At 46.6% G+C, this 7,500-nt stretch overlaps 6 non-coding genes across 6 annotated transcripts in view; 2 read left to right on the top strand and 4 right to left on the bottom strand.

Moving 5' to 3' along the window:
- TRNAL-AAG (transfer RNA leucine (anticodon AAG)) overlaps positions 1-16 on the bottom strand; it is an 82-nt gene extending 66 nt beyond the window's left edge. Inside the window, exon 1 of the tRNA in view lies at positions 1-16. This exon is cut by the window's left edge and continues 66 nt beyond it. This is a non-coding gene — a tRNA (tRNA-Leu).
- A 286-nt stretch (positions 17-302) lies between these two features.
- Positions 303-384, bottom strand: TRNAL-UAG (transfer RNA leucine (anticodon UAG)). The gene has a single exon. It is a non-coding gene; the product is annotated as a tRNA-Leu (tRNA).
- Positions 385-4,888: 4,504 nt separating this feature from the next.
- TRNAQ-CUG (transfer RNA glutamine (anticodon CUG)) lies at positions 4,889-4,960 on the top strand. The gene has a single exon. It is a non-coding gene; the product is annotated as a tRNA-Gln (tRNA).
- A 1,052-nt stretch (positions 4,961-6,012) lies between these two features.
- TRNAL-UAG (transfer RNA leucine (anticodon UAG)) lies at positions 6,013-6,094 on the bottom strand. Its single transcript has one exon. It is a non-coding gene; the product is annotated as a tRNA-Leu (tRNA).
- A 155-nt stretch (positions 6,095-6,249) lies between these two features.
- On the top strand, positions 6,250-6,321 carry TRNAQ-CUG (transfer RNA glutamine (anticodon CUG)). Its single transcript has one exon. It is a non-coding gene; the product is annotated as a tRNA-Gln (tRNA).
- A 1,052-nt stretch (positions 6,322-7,373) lies between these two features.
- On the bottom strand, positions 7,374-7,455 carry TRNAL-UAG (transfer RNA leucine (anticodon UAG)). The gene has a single exon. It is a non-coding gene; the product is annotated as a tRNA-Leu (tRNA).
- Positions 7,456-7,500: the final 45 nt, after the last annotated feature.

Raw genomic sequence — 7,500 nt, 5'->3', positions numbered from 1 at the left:
GCTCGGCCACGCTACCACATGGTGTTGCAGCTTTCCGACCCTACCTGGGGACACAGACCTAAGTAAAGGGCAAAACAAGCATAGCTTCCCCTTCAGGAATTCGGAGCCTGGTCACCTGCATGACAGGCAGGAATACTCACAACTATACTAACGAGCAACAACCTATGCCTGCTGCTCCATGGTAATGTCCTTAAAGGGTCAGCGTTTAATAGTTCTGAAGGGAGAATTAATCGCTTTAGCTCAGCGCTAGGGATCAAAGGTGTAATCTCGTTATACCTCTGGAAACAGCAAAAAGTGCCTAACGGCAGCGGTGGGATTCGAACCCAAGCCTCCAAAGAGACTGGAGCCTAAATCCAGCGCCTTAGACCGCTCGGCCACGCTACCACACACAACTGCTGCTTTTCAACCCTACCTGAGGACGCAGACCTAAGTAAGGGGCGAAATAATCATAGCCACCCCATCTGGGAACCGTACCCCGGTTTTCTGGAGATCTGGAGGAAGAATTAAAAGTTTTAGTGTGGCCGGTGAAGGTACTTAACCCCTTAAGGACCGAGCCATTTTATACCTTAAGGACCGGAGCGTTTTTTGCAATTCTGACCACTGTCACTTTAAACATTAATAACTCTGGGATGGTTTTAGTTATCATTCTGATTCCGAGATTGTTTTTTCGTGACATATTCTACTTTAACTTAGTGGTAAAATTTTATGGTAACTTGCATCCTTTCTTGGTGAAAAATCCCAAAATTTGATGAAAAAAATGAAAATTTTGCATTTTTCTAACTTTGAAGCTCTCTGCTTGTAAGGAAAATGGATATTCAAAATATATTTTTTTTGGGTTCACATATACAATATGTCTACTTTATGTTTGCATCATAAAATTCATGAGTTTTTACTTTTGGAAGACACCATAGGGCTTCAAAGTTCAGCAGCAATTTTGAAATTTTTCACAAAATTTTCAAACTCACTATTTTTCAGGGACCATTTCAGTTTTGAAGTGGATTTGAAGGGTCTTCATATTAGAAATACCCCATAAATGACCCCATTATAAAAACTACACCCCCTAAAGTATTCAAAAAAACATTCAGTAAGTGTATTAACCCTTTAGGTGTTTCACAGGAATAGTAGCAAAGTGAAGGAGAAAATTCAAAATCTTCATTTTTTACACTCGCATGTTCTTGTAGACCCAATTTTTGAATTTTTGCAAGGGATAAAAAGGAGAAAATTTTTACTTGTATTTGAAACCCAATTTCTCTCGAGTAAGCACATACCTCATATGTCTATGTTAATTGTTCGGCGGGCGCAGTAGAGGGCTCAGAAGGGAAGGAGCGACAAATGGTTTTTGGGGGGCATGCCGCATTTAGGAAGCCCCTATGGTGCCAGGACAGCAAAAAAAACCACATGGCATACCATTTTGGAAACTAGACCCCTCAGGGAACGTAACAAGGGGTAAAGTGAACCTTAATACCCTACAGGTGTTTCACGACTTTTGCATATGTAAAAAAAATATATATTTTTTTTACCTAAAATGCTTGGTTTCCCAAAAATTTTACATTTTTAAAAAGGTTAATAGCAGAAAATACCCCCCAAAATTTGAAGCCCAATTTCTCCCGATACAGAAAACACCTTGCATGGGGTGAAAAGTTCTCTGCTGGCGCACTACAGGTCTCAGAAGAGAAGGAGTCACATTTGGCTTTTTGAAAGCAAATTTTGCTCTGGGGGCATGCCGCATTTAGGAAGCCCCTATGGTGCCAGAACAGCAAAAAAAAACCACATGGCATACCATTTTGGAAACTAGACCCCTCGGGGAACGTAACAAGGGGTAACATGAACCTTAATGCCCTACAGGTGTTTCACAACTTTTGCATATGTAAAAAAAAAAAAATTTTTTTACCTAAAATGCTTGTTTTCCCAAAATGTTTACATTTTTAAAAAGGGTAATAGCGGAAAATACCCCCCAAAATTTGAAGCCCAATTTCTCCCGATTCAGAAAACACCCCATATGGGGGTGAAAAGTGCTCTGCTGGCGCACTACAGGTCTCAGAAGAGAAGGAGTAACATTTGGCTTTTTGAAAGCAAATTTTGCTCTGGGGGCATGCCGCATTTAGGAAGCCCCTATGGTGCCAGGACAGCAAAAAAAAAACACATGGCGTACCATTTTGGAAACTAGACCCCTCGGGGAACGTAACAAGGGGTAATGTGAACCTTAATACCCTACAGGTGTTTCACGACTTTTGCATATGTAAAAAAATATATATTTTTTTTACCTAAAATGCTTGGTTTCCCAAAATTTTTACAATTTTAAAAAGGGTAATAGCAGAAAATACCCCCCAAAATTTGAAGCCCAATTTCTCCCGATTCAGAAAACACCCCATATGGGTGTGAAAAGTGCTCTGCTGGCGCACTACATGTCTCAGAAGAGAAGGAGTCACATTTGGCTTTTTGAAAGCGAATTTTGCTCTGGGGGCATGCCGCATTTAGGAAGCCCCTATGGTGCCAGGACAGCAAAAAAAAAACACATGGCATACCATTTTAGAAACTAGACCCCTCGGGGAACGTAACAAGGGGTAATTTGAACCTTAATACCCTACAGGTGTTTCACGACTTTTGCATATGTAAAAAAAATATTTTTTTTTTACCTAAAATGCTTGTTTTCCCAAAAATTTTACATTTTTTAAAAGGGTAATAGCAGAAAATACCCCCCAAAATTTGAAGCCCAATTTCTCCCGAGTACGGCGATACCCCATATGTGGCCCTAAACTGTTGCCTTGAAATACGACAGGGCTCCAAAGTGAGAGCGCCATGCGCATTTGAGGCCTAAATTAGGGACTTGCATAGGGGTGGACATAGGGGTATTCTACGCCAGTGATTCCCAAACAGGGTGCCTCCAGCTGTTGTAAAACTCCCAGCATGCCTGGACAGTCAACGGCTATCTGGCAATACTGGGAGTAGTTGTTTTGCAACAGCTGGAGGCTCCGTTTTGGAAACAGTGGCGTACCAGACGTTTTTCATTTTTATTGGGGAGGGGGGTTGTATAGGGGTATGTGTATATGTAGTGTTTTTTACTTTTTATTTTATTTTGTGGTAGTGTAGTGTAGTGTTTTTAGGGTACAGTCACACGGGCGGGGGTTCACAGTAGTTTCTCGCTGGCAGTTTGAGCTACGGCAGAAAATTTGACGCAGCTCAAACTTGCAGCCGGATACTTACTGTAATCCTCCGCCCATGTGAGTGTACCCTGTACGTTCACATTGGGGGGGGGGGAACATCCAGCTGTTGCAAAACTACAACTCCCAGCATGTACGGTCTATCAGTGCATGCTGGGAGTTGTAGTTTTGCAACCGCTGGAGGCTCCGTTTTGGAAACAGTGGCGTACCAGACGTTTTTCATTTTTATTGGGGAGGGGGGCTGTGTAGGGGTATGTGTATATGTAGTGTTTTTTACTTTTTATTTTATTGTGTGTTAGTGTAGTGTAGTGTTTTTAGGGTACAGTCACACGGGCGGGGGGTTCACAGTAGTTTCTCGCTGGCAGTTTGAGCTGCGGCAGAAATTTTGCCGCACCTCAAACTTGCAGCCGGATACTTACTGTAATCCTCCGCCCATGTGAGTGTACCCTGTACATTCACATTGGGGGGGGGGGGAACATCCAGCTGTTGCAAAACTACAACTCCCAGCATGTACGGTCTATCAGTGCATGCTGGGAGTTGTAGTTTTGCAACAGCTGGAGGCACACTGGTTGTGAAACACCGAGTTTGGTAACAAACTCAGTGTTTTGCAACCAGTGTGCCTTCAGCTGTTGCAAAAGCTACAACCCCCAGCATGTACGGACAGCGGAAGGGCATGCTGGGTGTTGTAGTTATGCAACAGCTGGAGGCATACTACTTTGGCTGGGGATTGTAGTTATGCAACAGCTGGAGACACACTGGTTTGCTACTTAACTCAGTGTGCCTTCAGCTGTTGCAAAACTACAACTCTCAGCAGTCACCGACAGCCAACGGGCATGCTGGGAGTTGTAGTTATGCAACCACCAGATGCACCACTACAACTCCCAGCATGCACTTTAGCTGATTGTGCAAGCTGGGAGTTGTAGTTACACAACAGCTGAAGGTACACTTTTCCATAGAAAGAATGTGCCTCCAGCTGTTGCAAAACTACAAGTCCCAGCATGCCCATAAGGGCATGCTGGGAGTTGTGGTGGTCTGCCTCCTGCTGTTGCATAACTACAGCTCCCAGCATGCCCTTTTTGCATGCTGGGAGCTGTTGCTAAGCAACAGCAGGAGGCTGTCACTCACCTCCAACGTTCCAGCCGCATCAGGTCAGTCCCTCGTCGTCTCCGCCGCCGCTGCTCCTGGGGCCCCGATCCCAACAGGGGCGCCGGGGATCGGGGTCCCCAGCACCCGGGGTGCACGTCCCGCACCCGCTCACGTCCTCCGGAAGAGGGGCGGAGCGGGTTGCGGGAGTGACACCCGCAGCAGGCGCCCCGATTGGTCGGCCGGTAATCCGGCCGACGAATCAGGGCTATCGTGAGGTGGCACCAGTGCCACCTCACCCCTGCTGGCTCTGGCTGATCGGGGCCGTCTCTGACGGCCCCGATCAGCCAATAATTCCGGGTCACCGGGTCACTGGAGACCCGATTGACCCGGAATCCGCCGCAGATCGCTGGACTGAATTGTCCAGCGATCTGCGGCCATCGCCGACATGGGGGGTCATAATGACCCCCCTGGGCGATATGCCCCGATGCCTGCTGAACGATTTCAGCAGGCATCGGGGACCGGCTCCGCTCCAGATGGTTGCGGGGGGCCGGTAAAACACATGACGTTCTCATACGTCATGTGTCCTTAAGGACTCGGAAATGGAGACGTATGAGAACGTCATGTGTCCTTAAGGGGTTAATGGTTCCATGGTGTAATGGTTAGCACTCTGGACTCTGAATCCAGTGATCCGAGTTCAAATCTCGGTGGGACCTTTCTTTACTTTCCTCTCATTACTCAGTACTGTATTAAAATTATTTAACCTTCTTCCAGATGTGAGCTTTTCAAATCCATAAATGCTGCTTCCATACCTTTGTGTTCTGTCGCCCCAAGGTGCAATTAGTTGAGAACTTGGATGAAAACTCATGCCTCAAAGAAACCCAGAGCACTCACATCCCCCCGGGAGCCATAATGCCAGAAATATGGGTTATCCAGGATTAGAAAATAAAGTTAAATTGCCTCTTTCTTCCAGAAACAGTGCCAGCTCTGGCTAGTATAGAGTGGATTTCCTGATTGGTTAACCTCTGTGAATATCCCTGGCTTTTGCAGCTCGGTGCAGATTATGGTGTACGCTGCTCTGTGCCTATGTTTCAGATCTAGGGAAGGATTAAGGCAAGACAGCAAGGGTCAGTTTTGTAGTTCTTCCTGTTCACCCTATTCATCACAGAGTATATCTGATCCCTGGGGATCCCTCCTCAAGGATTGTATTCCAGATTGTCCGCGCAACATCTTAGCAGGTGGTAATACAGCGCCCATACTGAGAGAGGGACGAGAGGTTCTCCTGCATTGAAAGGGGAAGCGCTGATTAGTTAGCTGGCGCCAGGTACCTGCCTCAACAAATCCATATTCTGGGCATGTAACGTGAGCTGAAAGAGCAAGTAAAAGCAAAAGCTACTCAATGGCAACGGTTGGATTCGCACCCACACCCCCGAAGAGACTGGAGCCTTAATTCAGCGCCTTAGACCGCTCGGCCACGCTACCACATGGTGTTGCAGCTTTCCGACCCTACCTGGGGACATAGACCTAAGTAAAGGGCAAAACAAGCATAGCTTCCCCTTCGGGAATTCGGAGCCTGGTTACCTGCATGACAGGCAGGAATACTCACAACTATACTAACGAGGAACAACCTATGCCTGCTGCTCCATGGTAATGTCCTTAAAGGGTCAGCGTTTAATAGTTCTGAAGGGAGAATTAATCGCTTTAGCTCAGCGCTAGGGATCAAAGGTGTAATCTCGTTATACCTCTGGAAACAGCAAAAAGTGCCTAATGGCAGCGGTGGGATTCGAACCCACGCCTCCAAAGAGACTGGAGCCTAAATCCAGCGCCTTAGACCGCTCGGCCACGCTACCACACACAACTGCTGCTTTTCAACCCTACCTGAGGACGCAGACCTAAGTAAGGGGCGAAAAAATCATAGCCACCCCATCTGGGAACCGTACCCCGGTTTTCTGGAGATCTGGAGGAAGAATTAAAAGTTTTAGTGTGGCAGGTGAAGTTACTTAATGGTTCCATGGTGTAATGGTTAGCACTCTGGACTCTGAATCCAGTGATCCGAGTTCAAATCTCGGTGGGACCTTTCTTTACTTTCCTCTCATTACTCAGTACTGTATTAAAATTATTTAACCTTCTTCCAGATGTGAGCTTTTCAAATCCATAAATGCTGCTTCCATACCTTTGTGTTCTGTCGCCCCAAGGTGCAATTAGTTGAGAACTTGGATGAAAACTCATGCCTCAAAGAAACCCAGAGCACTCACATCCCCCCGGGAGCCATAATGCCAGAAATATGGGTTATCCAGGATTAGAAAATAAAGTTAAATTGCCTCTTTCTTCCAGAAACAGTGCCAGCTCTGGCTAGTATAGAGTGGATTTCCTGATTGGTTAACCTCTGTGAATATCCCTGGCTTTTGCAGCTCGGTGCAGATTATGGTGTACGCTGCTCTGTGCCTATGTTTCAGATCTAGGGAAGGATTAAGGCAAGACAGCAAGGGTCAGTTTTGTAGTTCTTCCTGTTCACCCTATTCATCACAGAGTACATCTGATCCCTGGGGATCCCTCCTCAAGGATTGTATTCCAGATTGTCCGCGCAACATCTTAGCAGGTGGTAATACAGCGCCCATACTGAGAGAGGGACGAGAGGTTCTCCTGCATTGAAAGGGGAAGCGCTGATTAGTTAGCTGGCGCCAGGTACCTGCCTCAACCAATCCATATTCTGGGCATGTAACGTGAGCTGAAAGAGCAAGTAAAAGCAAAAGCTACTCAATGGCAACGGTTGGATTCGCACCCACAACCCCGAAGAGACTGGAGCCTTAATTCAGCGCCTTAGACCGCTCGGCCACGCTACCACATGGTGTTGCAGCTTTCCGACCCTACCTGGGGACATAGACCTAAGTAAAGGGCAAAACAAGCATAGCTTCCCCTTCGGGAATTCGGAGCCTGGTTACCTGCATGACAGGCAGGAATACTCACAACTATACTAACGAGGAACAACCTATGCCTGCTGCTCCATGGTAATGTCCTTAAAGGGTCAGCGTTTAATAGTTCTGAAGGGAGAATTAATCGCTTTAGCTCAGCGCTAGGGATCAAAGGTGTAATCTCGTTATACCTCTGGAAACAGCAAAAAGTGCCTAATGGCAGCGGTGGGATTCGACCCCACACCTCCAAAGAGACTGGAGCCTAAATCCAGCGCCTTAGACCGCTCGGCCACGCTACCACACACAACTGCTGCTTTTCAACCCTACCTGAGGACGCAGACCTA

This window comes from Hyla sarda, chromosome 4, assembly GCF_029499605.1.
Source record: "Hyla sarda isolate aHylSar1 chromosome 4, aHylSar1.hap1, whole genome shotgun sequence".
Taxonomy (NCBI): Eukaryota; Metazoa; Chordata; class Amphibia; order Anura; family Hylidae; genus Hyla; species Hyla sarda.
This window is presented reverse-complemented; position numbering and strand designations above follow the sequence as displayed.